This window comes from Lampetra planeri, chromosome 82 (assembly GCF_965212315.1).
Source record: "Lampetra planeri chromosome 82, kcLamPlan1.2.h2, whole genome shotgun sequence".
NCBI lineage: Eukaryota > Metazoa > Chordata > Hyperoartia > Petromyzontiformes > Petromyzontidae > Lampetra > Lampetra planeri.
In genome coordinates, this window is record NC_136186.1 from 151110 (window position 1) to 173588 (window position 22479).

Here is a 22479-nt window from a genome sequence, read left to right on the forward strand (position 1 = left end):
AAAGGTTGGCTGAGATGACTGGTAGATACACCAGCTGTATCCCCAACTGTGCCAACTTGCCTTCTTGGTTCTTTCGGTAAAGTCACGTAGAATGGAAATAATAAAATAAAACATAATAAACTAATAAAAATAAAACATAATAAAATAATAAAAATAAAACATAATAAAATAATAAAAATTAAACATAATAAACAAATAAAATAAAACATAATAAAATAATTCTCACGACGTTTCGGCCACAACGCAAGCAGCCGTCCTCAGGTGAAGAACAGACGCTGTCCCCCCGACAGACCTGTTCTTCACCTGAGGACGGCTGCTTGCGTTGTGGCCGAAACGTCGTGAGAATTATTTTATTATGTTTTATTTTATTCTTTTATTATTTCCATTCTACGTGATGACTTCACCGAAAGAACCAAGAAGATGAATCCCTGCTGCAGTCACGAAAGAAGCTTTAAATCGAAATGTGTCAACTTGCTGAATTTGATCCGCTACTCGTTGTGAGCGTCACTCCTCTGTCCTCAGTTGTTGTTGGAGGGCGACTGCCTCCTACTGCCCGGTAGGATCCTTCACGAGCTTCCTCGTGAAGGATGCTATCCACACCGCTGATACCAGTCTTCTGCAAGTCCACTCAGCTCCACATCCTCCCATACAGCATCAGTCCATATTTTTGACAGCCCATGTCGTGCCCGTTTAGCCCCCTTCATGCAACCAAAATAAACTGCTTGGGTATGCGGTCTACAAGACCCAGCCAATGCAGCCTTGCCTGACGGAGGAGCTTACTGGTGGGAATGTCTCCAGATCTTTCAAGCATTTGTGAGCCCCTCACACAATCCAGCCTGGTTAAACCCAGGATGGATCGTACAATCAACAACACCACCATCAACACCACCATCAACACCAATACCACCAGCAACACCACCACAAACAAGACTATCACCACCATCAACACCATAACCAAAAACATCACCAACACCACCCCCATCAACATCACCTCCATCAACACCACTAACACCACCACAACCAACACCACCACCAAGACCACCACCAACACGACCACCAACAACACCACAATCAACAACACCACCATCAACACCACCAACAATACCACCACCATCAACACTACCAACACCACCACCAAGACCACCACCAACACAACAACCACCAACACCACAATCAACAACACCACCATCAACACCACCATCAACACCACCAACACTAACAATAAAACCACCATCAACATCACCAACACCACGCCAAACACCACCACCAAGAACACCACCACCAACAACACCACCATCACAAACACACCAACACGACCACCACAACCACCAACAACACCACCATCACAAACAACACCACCAAGACCACCACCAAGAACACCAACACCACCACCAACACCACCACCATCACAAACACACCAACACCACCACCAACACCACCAATACCACCACCATCAACACCACCAACACCACCAATGCCATCAACATCATTAGCACCACCACCACTAACAACAAAGATAAAGATCCCCCTTATAGCTGAAATAGACTGTTGGGGCAAGTGCTGTTAGCCAGCAGCACCTATGAAGGGCAGAACGGCACACGAGGGGGTGGGTGGCCAGCACCACGCCCGGCCGTCTTTGTGTTTACACACACAGACTCACACACACACAGACTCACACACACACAGACTCACACACACACATACTTACACACACAGACTCACACACACACAGACACACACAGACTCACACACACACACACAGACTCACACACACAGACTCACACACACACACATACTTACACACACACAGACTCACACACACACAGACACACACAGACTCACACACACACACATACTTACACACACACAGACTCACACACACACAGACTCACACCATTTCTCACCTTCGCCAGATGCTCCCCCCGACTCTCTAACGGACAAACTGCCTGAGGGAGACACGAGGGGGCGGTACCAAGTGACCACGCCCACTATGACGTCGCAGACCTGAGCCCCTCCCCCCCACCGGAGCTCCTCCCCCCCACCGGAGCCCCTCCCCCCCACCGGAGTCCCTCCCCCCACCGGAGCTCCTCCCCCCCACCGGAGCTCCTCCCCCCCACCGGAGCTCCTCCCCCCCATGCCCAACCCCTCGCCCCGCCCCTTCACCCCCCTCGCCCCGCCCCTCCCCCCGCTGCTACTTCCGCTGAGGCCGGGGCGAGTGGAGGCGGCGCTGTGCATTGTGGGTGGCGAGCGGACGATTTGGATTCCCGCTCGCGGCCACCGTCGGTGGCTCGCGAGCTTCTGAAGCGGCGGCTCGCTGGCTGGGCCTCCTCTACGTCGACTCAGCCCGAACAAGGCGAGCACCTTGCACGCTGTGGACGCAGCAGCAGCAGCAGTGGCGGTGGTGGTGGGGGGGGGGCAGAGGAGGCGCCTGTTGAGTTCACGGCCCCTGCTGCTGCTGCTGATGATGAGAGGCACTGCCAGATTGTGGCTGATGGGATGAGTTACATTTAGTTGTTTGTATCTCTGGAGGGGCGGATTTGTTGTCGTGGCAGAAATGGCCTCGATTACAGGCCGCGATGTGGAGTGTTTGGTCTACTCGCCCACGCTTGGCGTGCCCGCGCTTGGCGTGCCCGCGCTTGGCGTGCCCGCGCTTGGCGTGCCCGCGCTTGGCGTGCCCGCGCTTGGCGTGCCCGCGCTTGGCGTGCCCGCGCTTGGCGTGCCCGCGCTTGGCGTGCCCGCGCTTGGCGTGCCCGCGCTTGGCGCTTGGCGTGCCCGCGCTGGGCGCTGGGCGTGCCCGCGCTGGGCGCTGGGCGTGCCCGCGCTGGGCGCTGGGCGTGCCCGCGCTGGGCGCTGGGCGTGCCCGCGCTGGGCGCTGGGCGTGCCCGCGCTGGGCGCTGGGCGTGCCCGCGCTGGGCGCTGGGCGTGCCCGCGCTGGGCGCTGGGCGTGCCCGCGCTGGGCGCTGGGCGTGCCCGCGCTGGGCGCTGGGCGTGCCCGCGCTGGGCGCTGGGCGTGCCCGCGCTGGGCGCTGGGCGTGCCCGCGCTGGGCGCTGGGCGTGCCCGCGCTGGGCGCTGGGCGTGCCCGCGCTGGGCGCTGGGCGTGCCCGCGCTGGGCGCTGGGCGTGCCCGCGCTGGGCGCTGGGCGTGCCCGCGCTGGGCGCTGGGCGTGCCCGCGCTGGGCGCTGGGCGTGCCCGCGCTGGGCGCTGGGCGTGCCCGCGCTGGGCGCTGGGCGTGCCCGCGCTGGGCGCTGGGCGTGCCCGCGCTGGGCGCTGGGCGTGCCCGCGCTGGGCGCTGGGCGTGCCCGCGCTTTACCCCGATACACACGCGGGGCGTGAGCTCACTGGGCTTGCAATGCAGAGGTGCAGGTTCGAGTCCATTTCACACTCAGTCACTCGGCCACTCAGCCACTCACCCACTCCGCCACTCACTCACCCACTCAGCCACTCTGTCACTCACCCACCCACTCAGCCACTCACTCACCCACTCACTCAGCCACTCACCCACTTAGCCACTCACTCAGCCACTCACTCACCCACTCAGCCACTCACTCACTCACCCACTCAGCCACTCACTCACCCACAGAGGGATAACGACCCTTCATGCAGTGGTTGTGTAGTATCTGCGTCAATGTTTTTGTTGTTTGGTTATGGTGGTGGTTATGGTGGTGGTTATGGTGGTGGTTATGGTGGTGGTTGTGGTTATGGTGGTGGTTATGGTGGTGGTTATGGTGGTGATGGTGGTGGTTGTGATGGTGGTGGTTGTGGTGGTTGTGGTTATGATAATGGCTTTAGTTTTGGTTTTATAGGTGGTTGTAGTGGTGGTGGAGGTTACATGTATGGTGTAGGTGGTTATGTTGGTTGTTATGGTAGTTGTGGCTCTGGTTGTGGTGGTTTAGGTTGTGGTTATAATTGTGGTTGTGTAGGTTGTGGTTATATGTGCGGTTGTGGTGTTTGTGGTTATATTTGTTATAATTGTGTAGGTTGTGGTTGTAGTGGTCATAGTTGTGGTGTAGGTGGTTATAATGGTTGTTATGGTAGTTGTATTATTTTGAACTTCAATCGCACCCTACCCAGCCGACCGTGCTAATTGGAGGTGTGGTTATCGTTGTGGTTATTTTATGGTTGTTTTGGTTTTAGTTGTGGTGGTGATTGTGGTTGGTGCAGGTGCTGGGATGAAGGATGTGTTCCGTGTCCTCTGCCCATGCGGCTCCAACAACGATTGCTCCAGCCAGCATTGCCGCCCCTGTGGTCACATGACCTTGCCTCCCAGCATACCTTGCAGTCTTCATTGATTCTGGGCCATCTTTACCTCCTGCATCTCTAGGAGCTCTCACTTCCTCCACGCACTCTCCTCCTACCTCGGCTCTCTCTCCCCGTGTCTCCATCCCCCCTCTTCTTTCTGGAAGGTTCAGGGGTCAGGAGTTGACTGGCTGCACTCTGACCTTTGACCTTGGCTGTCACCCGAGTGGGATTATCTAACAGCAGTCAACCCATAGTATCAGGATCTGTCCCGTGACCTCCTCCTATACCTAGCCTGGAAAAGCAGTCAACCTGTGGCACCCGGATCTGTCCCGTGACCTCCTGCTGCACCTAGCCTGGCACAGCAGTAAACCCATGGCACCTGGGTCTGTCCCATGAACTCCTCCTGCACCTAGTATGGCACAGCAGTCAACCCATGGCACCTGGTTTGTTGTGATGACATTACCGCCACGTAGTGGTGAATGACGGCCATTGACGTTGTGAGTTTGTGTGCTTGTGTGTGAGTAATGGTGATTGAGTGTGTGACTATCATGTCGTGTCTGTGTGAGTTGGATGGTAGGGGTGTGTTTATGAGGGTGAGTGTGTGTGGATGTGTGAGTATTATGGTGAGTATGTGAGTGATGGTATGTGACAGTGTGAGTTTGATGGTGATTGTATCATGGTGAGTGCAAGCAATACTGTGAGCTTGACTTATTTCCCCCCCCTCCCTTTACCCACTCTTCCTCCCTCTCCCTGTCTCCCCCCACTCTCCCCCACCCACTCTAACTCCCTCACCTTCCCTGCCTCTATCCCTCTCGGCGTGGCCGAGTGGTTACTTCTAAAGAATTATGGAACTATCTATCCCTCTCCTTTCTCCCATAACTACCTCGCCTGTTATACAGGAGGTCGTGGGTTCGATGCCTACCCTCACACCTGCTATATATTTCGAGTTTGCGTGTCTCCCTCTCTCCCCGTGGTCGCGTTCAGAGTGTTTGGTTTCTATAAATGTCGACGTGATGATAGGCAACTTCGTTGACCTATCATTTGTGGCATTTTCCCTTCCGAAGAAGAGCTGTGTAGCTCGGTGGGCATTACCTGGAAAAATTGAAATAGTTTAGTTTCCTCTTTTCCTCCTCCCTTCCTCCCTCTCCACACCCCTCCCCCCCCAGCACAACAACAAGAAGCAGGAGGAGGATGGTTTGTCTCCCAAGCCGAGCGCTTCCGGGTCCACCTTCAGGATCCTCCCTCTGCCCCTGGTGTCGAGATCCCCTCGCACAGGGTTACGGTACCCCACCCACATACACACGGGGTTACGGTGCCCCCCGCTACACATACGCACAGGGGTACGGTACCCCCCACTCACATGCCAGGCTATGTGCACCACACAGAGACCCAAAGACTCGCACATAGATCCATAGACTCACACAGACCCATTGACTCACACAGAAACCAATTAACTCAAACAAAGACCCGTCCAAAACACGGACAACATACTTACAAAAAGACACATAGACTCACACAGACTCATCCACTCGTGCACCCACCCACTCAACGACTCACAGGCTTACTCGCCCACCCAATCCCTCACCTACTCACTCAGCCACTCACTCAGAAACTCACTCAAGAACTCGCTCACCCATTTACCCACCCACTTGCTCACCCACTCGTGCATCCACTCACAGAATAACTCGTAAACTCACCCACTCACACCTCAGAAACTGACTCACAAAAGAATGAATCCACTCACTCGTGCACTCACTCGCCCACTTACCCATGCGCGCACAGATTGACCAACTTACTCGCTCACAGACTCCCTCTCTGATAGACTCGATCATAGACTCACTCGCTCACATTCAATCACTCACAGACTCACTCAGAAGCTCTCACCCACTAACTTATTCAGAAACTCACTCAACCACCGACCCACTTACTTAAAAACTACCTCACTTATCCGCACCCACTCACTGACCTACTTACTCGTCCACTCGCTCAGCCACTCACTGACTAACTCACTCACTCATAGACTCAGTCGCTCACTCATCCAGTCACTCCGAAACTCATTCATCCACCCATCGACTCACTCGCAACCATTAACTCATCCACTCAATAATTTCATTCATCCCCTCATCCACTCACTCAACCACTCATTCAACAACCCACTCACTCACCCACTCACTTGGAGACTCACCCACCCACTCACTCACCTACTCGCCCAGTCTATTAGCCACTCATTCAGAAACTCACTCACCCGCTCACTCACCCACTCCTCCACTCACTTAAGAACCCACTCCCTCAACCACCAACTCAGAATATCACTCCTCCACTCACTCAACCATTTACTCACCCACTCGCTCACCCACTCATTCAACAACTTTCTCACTCGTGGACTCACTTGCTTATCCACTCACTCATCCATTCACTCATCCACTCGCTCATTCAATCTCTCACCCACTCGCTCACCCACTCGCTCACCCACTCGCCCACCCACTCGCTCACCCACTCACTCATCCACTCACTCACAGACTGACTCAGAAACTCACTCACCCAAGCATTCACCCACTGACTCACTCACCCATTCATTCACCCATTCACTCAACCATTCACTCTCAGACTCACTCGCTCACAGACACACGAAGAAGCTCATTCACCCACTAACCTATTCAGAAACTCAGTCAACCACCAAACCACCTACTCAAAAACTCCTTTACTCATCCGCACTCACTCACTAACCTATCTACTCATTTACTCAATCGGCCACGTTTACTCACTAACTCGCTCACTCATGCACTCAGAAAATCACTCATCCACTCACTTAGAAACTCCTACAACCACTGACCCACTCGCTCAAAAACTCACTCATCTACTCTCTCGCTCACTTTCTTATTTACTCACCCACTTCCTCACCAATTCACTCGTTTCCAAAATAATTCCTTAAGTCACTCACTCATTGAGCAACTCGGTCAATCATTATCTAATTCAATCACTCACCCATTCACTCGGAGACTCACTCGCTCACTCATCCTCCACTCACTCACCCACTAACCCACTCAGAAACTCACTCAGCTACTCACTCATTCACCCACTCATCCACTCATTGAATAAATCACCTACTCGCCCACTTTCTCACCCACTCAATCAGAAACTCATTCACCTACTCACCCACACACTCATTCACCCACTTACACTCGGGAGTGGGTGGTTTTAGAGTTCAATGTTAATCATTGGGACTCCCATAGGATTCAGTGTTGCTCATTGGGTCTCCCATAGGGTTGAGTGTTAATAAATGGGTCTCCCATAGAGTTCAGTGTGACTCACTTTGGGCTCCCATCGGGTTCAGTGTTAATCACTGGGTCTCCCATAGGGTTCGGTGTTAATCACTGAGGCTCCCATCGGGTTCAGTGTTAATCACTGGGGCACCCATAGGGTTCAATGTTAATAAATGGGGCTCCCATAGGGTTCAGTGTTAATCACTGGGGCACCCATAGGGTTCGGTGTAATCACTGGGGCTCCCATAGGGTTGAGTGTTAATCACTGGGGCTCCCATAGGGTTGAGTGTTAATCACTGGGGCTTCCATAGAGTTCTGTGTTAATCATTGGGGCTCCCTTAGGGTTAATGTTAATAACTGGGACTTCCATAGGGTTCGGTGTTAATCACTGGGGCTCCCATGGTGTTGAGTGTTAATCACTTGGTCTCCCATAGGGTTGAGTGTTAATCACTTATAGATTTGAAGCTTTCGTGACTGCAAGGATTCATACTCTTAGTTCTTTCGGTAAAGTCACGTAGGTAAAAAATGAAATTAAAAATTTTACCTACGTGACTTAACCGAAAGTACTAAGAGTATGTTAATCACTTGGTCTCCCATAGGGTTCAGTGTTAATTACTAGGGCTCCCTTGGGGTTAATGTTACTCACTGGGGCTCCCATAGAGTTCGTTGTTAATTATAGATTTGAAGTTTTCGTGACTGCAAGGGTCCATACTCTTTGTTTTTTTCGGTAAAGTCACGTAGGTTACAAAATAAAATAAAAATAAATTAAATCACGACGTTTCGGAGGCAACAAGAGCTTCCATCTTCAGGTGGCACCGTCACAGCAGTAATTTTGCTGACGGTGCCACCTGAAGACGGAAGCTTGTGTTGCCTCCGAAACGTCGTGATTTCGTTGTTAATCACTGGGGCTCCCATAGGGTTGAGTGTTAATCACTGGGGCTCCCATAGGGTTCATTGTTAATTACTGGGGCTCCCATAGGATTCAGTGTTACACACTGAGTCTCCCATAGGGTTCAGTGTTAATCATTGGGTCTCCCATAGGGTTCATTGTTAATCACAGACCCATAGATTCCTAAAACCCTGACCCTATAAACACCTAAGCCTCTATACCCCTAACCCTCTAAACCGCTATACTCCGAAAACTATAACCCTCTAATCCCCTTCACCCTAACACCCTAACCTTTTAATCCCCTTAACCCTTAAATCCCTCACCCTCTAAACCCCTCACCCTCTAAACCCCTATGCCTCTAAATCCAACTCACTAACCCTTTGAACCCCTAACTTTCTCCAATCCCATAATAAAGGGTTTTTTTTGCGGTAAAATCGTGTAAATATAAATGTGTCTTAAAACCCGTCACCACACCGACACAGCCAATTAATAAAGTTTGTCACGTGAACAAAAAGTGCCAATTAGTTTCTACTTTAGCACATCGCTGTGTTGGAGACTAACCCAAATTAACCTTTATTATGAATAACCCCTCAACCCCATAACTCCCCCTGCGCCACCCCCCATGTCCCCCCTCACCCCCCTCACCCCCCTCTCCCCCCTCGCCTCCCTCAGCTGCTACTTCTGCTGAGGCCGGGGCGAGTGGAGGCGGCGCTGTGCATTGTGGGTGGCGAGAGGCTGATTTGGATTCCCTCTCACGGCCACCGTCGGTGGCTCGCGACCTTCTGAAGTGGCGGCTCGCTGGCTGGGCCTCCTCTACGTCGACTCAGCCAGAAGAAGGTGAGCACCCAGCGCGGTGTTGACACATCAGAAGTGGCGGTGGTGGGGGGGAGACAAAGGAGGCACCTGGCCCACAGGTGCCTGCTTTGTCTCACTCGTCTCTCTCCCCGTGTCTCCCTCCTCTCTCCCCGTGTCTCCATCCTCTCTCTCCCGTGTCTCCCTCCTCTCTCTCCCCGTGTCTCCCTCCTCTCTCTCCCCGTGTCTCCCTCCTCTCTCTCCCCGTGTCTCCCTCCTCTCTCTCCCCGTGTCTCCCTCCTCTCTCTCCCCGTGTCTCCCTCCTGTCTCTCCCCGTGTCTCCCTTCTCTCTCTCCCCGTGTCTCCCTCCTCTCTCCCCCCGTGTCTCCCTCCTCTCTCTCCCCGTGTCTCCCTCCTCTCTCTCCCCGTGTCTCCCTCCTCTCTCTCCCCGTGTCTCCCTCTTCTCTCTCCCCGTGTCTCCCTCCTCTCTCTCCCCGTGTCTCCATCCTCTCTCTCCCCGTGTCTCCATCCTCTCTCTCCCCGTGTCTCCCTCCTCTCTCTCCCCGTGTCTCCCTCCTCTCTCTCCCCGTGTCTCCCTCCTCTCTCTCCCCGTGTCTCCCTCTTCTCTCTCCCCGTGTCTCCCTCTTCTCTCTCCCCGTGTCTCCCTCCTCTCTCTCCCCGTGTCTCCCTTTTCTCTCTCCCCGTGTCTCCCTCTTCTCTCTCCCCGTGTCTCCCTCCTCTCTCTCCCCGTATCTCCATCCTCTCTCTCCCCGTGTCTCCATCCTCTCTCTCCCCGTGTCTCCCTCCTCTCTCTCCCCGTGTCTCCCTCCTCTCTCTCCCCGTGTCTCCCTCCTCTCTCTCCCCGTGTCTCCCTCTTCTCTCTCCCCGTGTCTCCCTCCTCTCTCTCCCCGTGTCTCCCTCCTCTCTCTCCCCGTGTCTCCCTCCTCTCTCTCCCCGTGTCTCCCTCCTCTCTCTCCCCGTGTCTCCCTCCTCTCTCCCCCCGTGTCTCCCTCCTCTCTCTCCCCGTGTCTCCCTCTTCTCTCTCCCCGTGTCTCCATCCTCTCTCTCCCCGTGTCTCCCTCCTCTCTCTCCCCGTGTCTCCCTCCTCTCTCTCCCCGTGTCTCCCTCCTCTCTCTCCCCGTGTCTCCCTCTTCTCTCTCCCCGTGTCTCCCTCTTCTCTCTCCCCGTGTCTCCCTCCTCTCTCTCCCCGTGTCTCCCTTTTCTCTCTCCCCGTGTCTCCCTCTTCTCTCTCCCCGTGTCTCCCTCTTCTCTCTCCCCGTGTCTCCCTCCTCTCTCTCCCCGTGTCTCCATCCTCTCTCTCCCCGTGTCTCCATCCTCTCTCTCCCCGTGTCTCCCTCCTCTCTCTCCCCGTGTCTCCCTCCTCTCTCTCCCCGTGTCTCCCTCCTCTCTCTCCCCGTGTCTCCCTCCTCTCTCTCCCCGTGTCTCCCTCCTCTCTCTCCCCGTGTCTCCCTCCTCTCTCTCCCCGTGTCTCCCTCCTCTCTCTCCCCGTGTCTCCCTCCTCTCTCTCCCCGTGTCTCCCTCCTCTCTCCCCCCGTGTCTCCCTCCTCTCTCTCCCCGTGTCTCCCTCCTCTCTCCCCCCGTGTCTCCCTCCTCTCTCTCCCCGTGTCTCCCTCCTCTCTCTTCCCGTGTCTCCCTCCTCTCTCTCCCCGTGTCTCCATCCTCTCTCTCTCCCCATGTCTCCATGTCCCCTTCTCTCTAGGTGGGGCAGGTTCAGGAGTTTACTGGCTGCACTCCGACCTTTGGCCTTGGCTGTCGCCCAAGTGGGATTGTCGCACAGCAGTCAAGCCATAGCATCAGTATCTGTTCCATGACCTCCTCCTGCACCTAGCCTGGCACAGCAGTCAACCCATGACACCTGGCTCTGTCCCGTGACCTCCTCCTGCACCTAGCCTGGCACAGCAGTCAACCCATGACACCTGGCTCTGTCCCGTGACCTCCTCCTGCACCTAGCCTGGCACAGCAGTCAACCCATGGCACCTGGGTTGTTGTGATGATATCACCGTCATGTAGTGGCGAATTACGGCTGTTGTCGTTGTGAGTTTGTAGGCTTGTGTGTGAGTAATGGTGCGTGTGTGACTTTCATGACGTGTGTGAGAGTAGGATGGTAGGGGTGTGTGGGTATCATGGTGAGTGTGTGGGTGTGTGAGTATCATGGTGAGTGTGTGGGTGGGTGTGTTAGATGGCTGGCAATGTTGATGGGTGATGATGATGCATGCCTTGTGCTCGAGAATGGCACACTGAAACTAATATCACGTAGCTACTTCTGAGTACCCTTCAAGTGCTGTCTGGTCCACATTGTAAAGGGCAGGACTTTCCCCCCTCTTCTTTATTTAAGAGCAACGTTGGTCACAACAATATTGTTACTTCTTACAGCTGGAATTTATCCTAAGTACATGGAGAACCACATTGCAGCCATGTGATAGTTGATGTTGTGCAGTGAATGATGACCGGGCTGAGACCATTGACTCGCTAGACTTGAGAATCTGCTTTGATCACAGGTGACTGCCTGGATTCAATCCCAGGTACTCCGTGGTGCCAATTCAGTGCTATGACCGCAAGGTCCATGGGCCACCTCTAAACACCCCCCACGTTAAAGACATAAGCAGCAACCTGTTTAGTGAGCAGCAGCATTCTTTGAATATTGTTCCAAAGCAATTGGGATTGTGGAGCAGTGACACAGTCCTGCACTTGCTTTCTCTTTCATCCACCAAATGCAACTTGCTGCTCGATTGTGGTGCACCCATTTTTACACTTGTTTCAACTGCTGTGGCAGATGGTGGAGCAGAGGGGCAGTGGAGCAGATTGGCAGTGGAGCAGGACAGTGAAGCAGAGCGCAGTGGAGACGTGGGGCAATAGAGCAGAGGAGCAATGGAGCAATGAGGCAGTGCAGCAAAGGAGCAGTGGGGCATTGGAGCAGTGGATCAGTGGGGCAGATGAGGGGTGGATTTGTCGTGAAGAAGGCGAATCACCTGAATATGTGCTCTGAAGAAGAACCATTTCCCAAAACGTGTCTTTTTATCTATGTCCTTGTCCCGCCGCACACACAGCCGGGACACCGCACACACGAGCCAAGGCACATTTAACCAACCCAGGCAGCACTCGCAAGCAATGCAACGTCACGTTGTGTCCTCATGTGTTGATTTCACAAAGTTTATAGTAACAACAGCAACAAAAATATTGATCCTAATTCTTAACCGGGTGGCCTTAAGACTTGTCACGTGCAGGTTTTGTTCATTGTCTGCACCAGACCCCTGCAGCTGTCTCATTCTGGGTTAGCTGCCCCTTACATGTCCTGGAAACCATGGCAAGGTCATCGCATGAGGACCGCCTGGATGAAAACCAGCATGGAAGGGGCCCAGTGTGGGGCCGGCTATGCTAATGGAATAGTCCCATGTGTGTGTGTGTGTGACGTGAGGTGTCCTGGAAGCAGTTATTCTCCGCTGCAGTGCTGGCATCTGCTGCTCAGTTTCATTCCCCAGCTGTGGTCCCAGTGGCACCGTGGGTCGTGTGGTGATAGCGGTCACGGTTGGCGCCGATCCACGACCACCACCCCTACTGGGCGGTGGACCTGCCTCCACAAAGTAGCAAGTGGCGGAGGAGTGAGGTGAACGCTCTCGCCATGCGAGCGAAGCCCCCTCGCTTCCTCTTCTTTTCGTGCATCTCCACCTGCACCTCCTCCATCTTCTCTGTCTCATCCTCCTCCATCCCCTCTTCTTCATCCTCCTCCTCTTCCTGTGCCACCTCTGTCTTCTCCATATTCTCTTCCTCCATTAGCACCATCTCTTCCTCCTCCATCTTCTCCTCCTCACCCTCCTGCACCACCATCTCCTCCACCCTCTTCTCTTCCTCCTCCACCACTGCCATTGTTTCCGCTTTGTCCGTAGTCTCCATCTCCTCCACCACGACCATCTGTTCATCCTTTGTTGTCTCCTTGTTCTCCATCTCCGTATTGTCTTTATCCTCTCCCTCCGTGCTCTCCTCCATTGTCACCATCACAATCTCGTCCTCCTTTGCCTTCTCTTCCTCCGTCTCTACTTCATCCTCCATCTCCTTCACCTCTTCCTTCGTCTCCTTCTCCACAACCTCTGACTTCGCTTCAAAGGCCTGGAGGAGTGAGGAGTGCTGCGCTTGCTCAGATCTGTGAAGAGACAAACACGACACCGTTCCACATTCTTACTACGGCAGACATCGCCATCTCTCCATCGTCCGTGGGTGGAATGTGTGGCGGATTCATTCAAGCTTAATATGAACAGCAGTAACAACATGGCCAGTGAGTGTGCTTAGTATTGGCATGGCCAGTGAGTGTGCTTAACATTGGTGCTGTCATTCTGGATTTTGTTGTTATTCTGTCTCTCACTGTTCAAATAAACCTACCATTAAAATTATAGACTGATCTTTCCTTTGTCAGTGGGCAAACGTACAAAATCAGCAGGGGATCAAATACTTTTTTCCCTCACTGTATAGACGCATTTTGAGGATATATGATGGTCTATTGAGTTGGTGGTGGTGTGATGGTGTGGTGATGTGAGGTGTAGTGATGTTTTGGTGCAATGGTGTGGTGAAATGGTGTGCGAGTGTGGAGTTAATATGGTGTGTTTGACCCCCATATATCCCATACCCACCTTTGGGGAGCGATGCTCGTAGCTTTGGCCTGGGAAAGGGTCCACTTCATCCATAATGTCCCCCCACGTGGTCGACTGGCGCCACGACTCCCGGTCTATGGAGAACAGAAAATGCATTCAAAGGACAAGTAATGAATTGGAGAACGAAGCACATGAAGATTCACAGAACTAATTCTAAGGTCCCTGTAATTACCTCTGACCACACAACAGGACCTGCTATTGAGAAATATTCATCACATGGCAGTTAAACTTTACGCGTCGTATTTTTGTAAGCATGTTGAGATCATCAATTCCATAAACTTGAGACCCCCATACTCTTAGGTTTTTTTCGGTAAAGTCACGCTTGCTGTATTAAGTAAATGACTTTTACTTGATACAGCAAGCGTGCTGTGACGGTTCCACCTGAAGACGGAAGCTTGTGTCGCCTCCGAAACGTCGTGATTTTTATTTTACTGTTATTTTTTTTTACCTACGTGACTTTCTCGAAAAAACCTAAGAGTATGAATCCTTGCAGTCACGAAAGCTTCAAATCTAGAATTGAGACCCCCATTTAAACAAATATGGCTGAAACTCAGATCTGGAACGAGACAAATTATTTTACTTTCAGCAATTTAATAGTTAAAAAATATTCTCAAAATCAAACAAGTAAAGGTCGATTTATCATTCCCCATTGACATCCTTATCTATTGAAGTTATTCATCCTGAAGTGAAAGCCATCAAACACAGGAACAACGAAAGTGAAATCCACGTACATCCTGAAACCGATCATCTGCAGTAGTTATTATAAAAAAATGAGGAAAATGAAAGATTTAAAAAAAATATATTGAGCAAAGATGTGATCACAGTCTTTCTCCAACTTTAGCTCAACAAAACCACGAGAGTAAAATCAGGAATTGAACCACCTCACAACCACTGCACATCACACCACATCAACAAGTAATCCGATAGGACTACGAAGCACCACCTTAACGTGGCGGAGTCTGGAATAAACAAGACAGCATGCTCACATCATTTGCTGTGAGAAAATTACAACACATGCCACCTTCTACCATGAGCACCAGCCATTTAATAGCCCCGATGATCCAATTACTAGAACATAAAAGGAATGCTTTCATTGGAACACGTTAAAAAGCATTCACAACATCACTCTAGCAGGGGTTACTGGAAATCACTGGAAAAATATTTAAGATACACGAATATACACTGCAACAGTACTCAATACATTTGACTCTCCAGCCACTCCACTACATCCAGCCATCTCTCAGGATCCAACTGCATAGGGTCGAAAGAAGAATTGTCGTCAGGACTCATTACATCCAATACATTCAGCCATCTCTCAGGATCCACCTGCATCGGTTCGAAAAGTGAATTTTTTTCAGGACTCATTTCAGCACTTTGCATTTCACCTTTTTATTTCACTTCCCTATCATTGCAGATCTTCTGATCCTTGTTTTGGGGTGATGACCGTGAACTTGTCCTCTACCTCGTAGAGCATTTGAATGGCTTCTCACCCAAGTGTGTTTTCTGGTGAATGTGAAGATTTGATTTCCATGCAAATGCCTTCCCGCACTTCTTCTTCTTGTTCGTCCATCAAAGTTGATGATGACCATGGCACGTGTCATTTTGTTGGGTTTTGATGAGTGCGCAGATGGCTGAAGAGGCCAATCCGAGCCCGGAATTCCCTGTGGCACACTGGACAGGTCAGGGAGGATGTAGAGCTCTGAGGTGCAGCCACACGTCCTTCCTTGGTAGATTTGCGCTGCTGCCTCTTCAAGATAGCACAGGAGCGTCTCCTACTCTCACAGAGGACTGCACCATCCTGTACTTTTCTTCTCCAGGCAGGTCGGTCATGTGCACACAGCGCAATTGAATGGCTTTTCACCCGTGTGTGTTTTCTGGTGACTTTGAAGATTTTGTTTCAGTGAAAATGCCTTCCCACCCACAGAGCAATTGAATGACTTCTCACCCGAGTGTGTTTTTTGGTGATTGTTAAGTGTTGCCGACTGTGAAAATGCCTTCCCACAAAGAGAGCACTTGAATGGCTTCTCACCCGTGTGTCTTTTCTAGTGAGTGTGAAGATTTGATTTAAGTGAAAATGCCTTCCCACAAAGAGAGCATTTGAATGGCTTCTCACCCGTGTGTGTTTTCTGGTGACAGTGAAGATGTGATTCCCGTGCAAATGCCTTACCACACAGAACAATTGAATGGTTTCTCGCCCGTGTGTTTTGTGGTGTCTGTTAAGAGTTTATTTCTCTACAAATGCCTTCCCGCACACCGATCAATTGAACGGCTTATCATCCGAATGTGTTTTCTTGTGAGTGTTAAGATTTGCTTTCTGTGAAAATTCCTTCCCACACACAGCAATTGAATGGCTTCTCATCCCAGTGTGTTTCTTGGTGATAGTGAAGATGTGATTCCCGTGCAAATGCCTTCCCACACACAGAGCAATTAAATGGATTCTCGCCCGAGTCTGTTTTTTTGTGACAGTGAAGATGTGATTTCCGTGCAAATGCCATTCCACACACGGAGCTATTGAATGGCTTATCGCCCGTGTGTGCGTGGCACTGTGGAGAGTTCATCTGCTCCATGTGACTGATTCACCAGAGCAGAGTAACAGTCGCGGGTGTTGTTGAGAGTTAAAGGCGCCCTCTAAGCTGTGTGGATATCTGGCTCAAATCGCCAAGAAGCAAACTCTCACTAACGTCTAACCGAGACAGTAACGCCCCGTAAGTCGAACTACACACGCGATTACAGTTTATCCACTAACAAAGACTTACTTGTTGATGCACGGCGTATCAATGTCCCTCTTAACCATCTGCAGAGATCGCCACGAACTCTCCTGAACCAAAGTTTTCAACCAGTCGCCACGCAATCGTGCTCGCCAGGCTGGGTCTCGCAGGAGAAGGGTAATCTGCAGAGCGAGGAGTTGCGCGTCTATCCTCAGTGAAATCCCTCTCGAAATGGTCTTGAAGTGTGATTTTACGCCCCTTATAACTCCCCTCTCGCATCCAAATTCTTTGTTCTCAACTTGGCCTATCATGGACTTTGCATATAATTGTTAATTCTTACATTAACAATCTGCATATCTAGCAACATAGCTTAGCTAATCTGGCCATTGTCATTAAACCTTAATACGTATGTACATCTCATTGTATAATTGTACGCTTCCGTTTGAATAAAGATCTACATCTCCAAGTCCGTGCTTCCTGTGGATTTGCTAATATTCACCCGGCTATGTCCTCTAAACTGCTGCAAGTTTAGAGGATTAAACAACGACATACAGTCTAAAGAATACAACTGATGTTGTCCAGTTTGATTTGGACTAAGAGGTGCAAATTTATACTGTACTTGCTTTGTTTCATAAATACATAGAAGTACACTCGTGTTAAGCGGGTGTTTCTAGAAAACGAGGTTATGTTATAATTTCCGTTATAAACTTTGAATAATCATCTGAATGGTTTAGTTTGTAAGCGTGGTTTAACATGACATACCGCAAAACAATCAATCATCACCATTTAGTCTTCAGTGTGTATGTATACTCTTGTGTATGTGTTCAATATTTTGCACGTGTTTTATATTTTGGACGTGTTTTTGTTTTGTTAATTGCATTGAATATGGAGGGTTTACCAGCACCTCGCACCCGTCCAGAGACCTCGTGGGTCTCTGTGGTGGCTACGAGACGTCCCTCCAGGACATTGCTCTTATCCTTCACAGCGTTACCGACCGGGAACGCCGGTGAGGTTGAAGGCCGTTTATACAGAAATGTATTCGTAGCAGGGGAATGCCAAAAAACATGGAGTGGCTGTTCTTCTGATAAAAAGAACCGTATACGTATTTGTGTGTAAATCAATGCAGGTACAATCGTGCGTTTTCGCAGTGGAACGCAATCCTTGTGTACGTACACTGCTGTGTATGTACACTGCGTTGTATGTCTGTATGTGTGTACACCCCTGTATATGCACACTCGTGTGTGAATGCACACCGCTGTATATATACATTCGTGTTTGGATGCACATTAGTGTGCACATGTCTACTTGTCCGTGTTTTTTCAAGGAAGGAAATGGTAGCAATAATGTACGATCAGTCATCTTTAAAAACAAATCAGGTCTTCATTAATCTGCAACAATATTAACGTTAAAACTCGCATACAAATCTTTATAAATTCGCTTTTCAAACAGTTAAGGAACTAGGAAAATTATTTCACTTTCAGAGGCCTCGTGGGCCGCTGTGGTGGCTACGAGACTTCCCTCCAGGACATTGCTCACATCCACCGCAGCGTTACCGTCCGGCACCGCCGATGAGGTAGCGGATTCTTTTCACGGAACTTTACTCGTGGATGGGGAATGCCAAACAACAGGGGGCTCTTCTGAGAAAAAAAACGAATCAAGGGGGCGTGGGAGCGTGGCGTAAGGTGTGAAAAGCTCTAAGCCCCAGGCTACCGTGGACACACCTCCCAATCAACGGGAGGCGAGGAGTGGTGGTTGCTCATGCATCCACCGAAGATGCGTATAAGTCGAGTTAAAGTCCTTCTATGACCTACATTATAATCCCACTATACTCGGATGTATGCATATGTATATATATATTTACGAACCTAGGGACGGATATGCGTACTGGGGGTGCGGGATTAGAATTGCACTATAATTATTAGGATCGCATTGTGGTCGCATTATAATTTGCTGAATGTGCAATGTCAATGGATTGGAATAGCTATTTACAGTATTTATTAACAATTAACCGCACAATCCTAATCAAAACTCGTTGAGCATATTTATTTTGTATTTATTGTGCGATTCAAATCCCGCATATAGATACATACACTATGCATTCATTCGAGCACAGTGTGATTCTAATACGGGATATTATGAAAGGCATATGACTAATCGGTCTTGCCTGCATCCCTGACCTGATGTTCACCTTCGGGGTAGGCATGAGCAACCACCACTCCTCGTCTGGGGCATACAGCTTCCCACAGCTCACCGCCACAGTCCCATGCCCCTTCATTATGTTGTTCAGAAGAGCCACTCTCCCTGTTGTTTGGCATTCCCCTGCCACGAGTAAAGTTCTGTAAAAACAACCCCCTACCGCATCGGCGGACGGTAAAGCTGTGGTAACTGTGAGCAATGTCCCAAAGGGAAGGCTCATAGCGATCACAGCGGCCCTCGAGGTCTCCGGACTGTTGCGAGGGGCTGGTTACCCCTCCACATTCAATGCACTTACCGTGAAAACACGTGGAAAATGTGTCAACACATTCGTACACACAGCACTGTAATACACAGAGGTCTAAATACACACGAGACTTTCTGCTATAGACTGAAATGCGATCTTGGCTGCGTTACAATATAATAAACAACGCTTACAAACGATACCATCCAGATGGGTATCCACGGCAATTGTAACAATTTTAATTTATCAAATATAACAATTCACCTTCGTTGTCTAGACACACCCTGATCAACAAATGTCCTTAAACATATTCATAAAACCACATCAACACGAAACTCGTAGAAACATATGCACACTCGTGTGTGAATGCACACCGCTGTATATACAGTCGTGTTTGGATGCACACTCGTGTGTGTATGTCTTCTCGTCCGTGTTTTTTTAAGGAAAGATATGGGAGCAATAACGTACGATCAGTCATCTTTAAAAACAAATCAGGTCTTTATTAATCTGCAAGAAAACTCACGTTAATACTCGTATCGAAATCTTTATTAATACGCATGATCAAACAGTTAAAATATATTCTTAAAATCAAACACGTAAACGTCGATTTCCCCTTTGACGTCCTTTTCGCTTGAAGCCATAGTTTAAAATTGTTGTGAGAAGATGACAACACACCTTCTACAATAAACAACACACATTTAACAGCCCCGATGATCCAACGACGAGACGAGGCTATGTATCTATCGAAGTATAAAATAGTTGTCATTCTGAAATCAGTGAACTCTTCTGGAACTTCAAAGGAAGACATTCATCTGAACACATTATAGAGCATTCACAACATCACTCTCCCTTGAAGTCCTAGAAATCACCGACATATATATATATATAAGAGACACGAATATGACTCTCCAGCCACTCCACTACATCAAGCCATCTCTCAGGATGCAACTGCATGGGGTCGAAAGAGGAATTTCGTTTAGGACTCATGACAACATTTTTACTCTTTGCTTGATGATGCCTGCGAAGTGTTGCTGACCGTGAAAATGCTTCCAACACACAGAACAATCAAACGGTTTTGTTGAAATAATTACACTAGCTTGGAGTAGTGCTGGAAATCACTGATATAATCAATTGCACCTAATAAATTGATCTAACAGAGACACAAACGTGCACATTCCAGGACTTTAACAGAAGTACTCATTACTTTGATTATCCAGCCACTCCAGCAGCCATTTCTCATTATCAACCTGCATGGGGTGAAAAAAGGAATTGGCGTCAGGGCACAGTACATCCAGCCATCTCGCAGAATGGCTTCACGCCCGTGTGTGTATTCTGGTGACTGTGAAGAGTTGATTTCCGTGAAAATGCCTTCCCACTCACAGAGCAATTGAATGGCTTTTCGCCCGTGTGTGTGTTATGGTGAGTGTGAAGATTTTGTTTAATTGAGAATGCCTTCCCACAAAGAGAGCACTTGAATGGCTTTTCACCTGTGTGTGTTTTCTGGTGAGTGTGAAGAGTTGATTTCTGTGCAAATGCCTTCCCACACACAGAGCAATTGAACGGCTTCTCGCCCGTGTGTGTGTTCTGGTGAGTGTGAAGAGTTGATTTCTGTGCAAATGCCTTCCCGCACACAGAGCAATTGAACGGCTTCTCACCCGTGTGTGTTTTTTGGTGATTGCGAAGAGTTGATGAATCTGCAAATGCCTTTCCACACACAGAGCAATTGAACGGCTTTTCGCCCGTGTGTGTTTTCTGGTGAGTGTGAAGAGTTGATTTCTGTGCAAATGCCTTCCCACACACAGAGCAATTGAACGGCTTCTCGCCCGTGTGTGTGTTCTGGTGAGTGTGAAGATTTTGTTTCAGTGCAAATGCCTTCCCACAAAGAGAGCAATTGAACCGCTTCTTGCCAGTGTGTGCGTGCCGCTGTGGAGAGTTATTCTGCTCCATGTGACTGATTCTTTAGAGCAGAGTAACAGTCGCGGGTGTTGTTGAGAGTTAAAGGCAACCTCCAAGCTGCGTGGATGTCTGGCTTAAATCGCCAAGAAGCAAACTCTTACCAACGTCTAACTGAGACACAGTAACGTCTCCTAAGTCGGACTACACAAGCGATTACCAGTTTATCCACTAACAAAGACACCTACTTGTGGATGCACGGCGTATCGATGTCCCTGTAACCCGTCTGAAGAGATCGCCACGAACTCTCCCGAAGCGAAGTCGCCAACCAGTCGCCAAGCAATCGTGCTCGCCAGGCTGGTCTCGTGGAAGAAGGGTTATCTGCAGAGCGTGGAGTCGAGCGTCTATCCTCAGCAAAATCCCTCTCGAAATGACCTTGAGGTCTGATTTTAAGCCCCTTATAACTTCGCTCTCGCATTCAAATCCTTTGTTTTCGACTTAGCCTATCATGGACTTTGCATTCAATTGTTAATTTTTACATTAACAATCCGCATATCTAGCAACATAGCTTAGCTAATCTTGCCATTATAATTTAACCTTAATACATATGCATATCTCACTGCATAATTGTACACTTCCGTTTGAATAAGGATGTGCATCTCCATGCATAATTCCGTGCTTCGTGTTAATTTGCAAATATTCACCCCCCAATGTCCTCGAAACTGCTGCAAGTTTAGAGGATTATAAAGCGACATACAGTCTGAAGTATCAAAATTGGTGATCTCGAGCTTGATTTGGAATGAGATGTGCAAGTTTATACTTTACTGACTTTGTTTTATAAATATATTTAAGGACAATCGTGTTGAGCGGGGTTCTTCTAGAAACGAGTGTTTTATATTAAACATTCTGCCATGAACTTTGAATAATCAACTGAATGGTTTAGCTTGTAAGCGTGGTTTATTATAATGTCCATATTAAAGGTTTTTTGGGTTAGATCGCTTAAATATATAAATGTGTCGTTGAAACCCGCCACCACCCGACACAGCCAACTATTAAGGATTGTCACGTAAACAGAACATGCAAATGTTTCACTAGTACAGCACACCGGTGTGTTGGAGAGCCAAGCCACAACATTTACATTCTGAGTACGACGTTTCGCCTGTAATTAAAACTAGCTTCATCAGTCGACAATCAAATTTGGGAAGTCTCACTGTTTCCTTCCTTATATAGAAGCATAGATATGTTGACCACGCAGCTGCGCTCTTGAACAATGTGGGGGGGGGGGGGGGGAGCGTGTGATTACTGAGGCAATGTACATTAAGCGTGTGCATTATGCGAGCCCTTTGAACGTGTCTTTCCTGTCTATCGTATTTATTAAAATAGCCCTACCAACGGTAATTTCTACTGAAGTACGCTTTCCTTTGTCGCCATGCATTTATTTAATGTTTTATTTTAAAGACGCATTTATATACTTCCGCGATCTAACCTAATAACCTATATTATGGATGATATTGGTCCCGAAATCCTACGTGTTAAACTCGTGTGTATGTGTTTAATATTTCGGATGTTTTTTTAATGATAATTGCATTGAAT

General features: G+C 49.4%; 1 long non-coding RNA gene and 1 pseudogene across 1 annotated transcript; one reads left to right on the plus strand and one right to left on the minus strand.

Moving 5' to 3' along the window:
* LOC144738374 (uncharacterized) overlaps positions 1–22479 on the minus strand; it is a 215599-nt pseudogene that overhangs the window by 105944 nt on the left and 87176 nt on the right.
* On the plus strand, positions 5347–13529 carry LOC144738449 (uncharacterized). Its single transcript, XR_013589270.1, has 3 exons — positions 5347–5522; positions 9065–9229; positions 10905–13529. It is a non-coding gene; the product is annotated as an uncharacterized LOC144738449 (long non-coding RNA).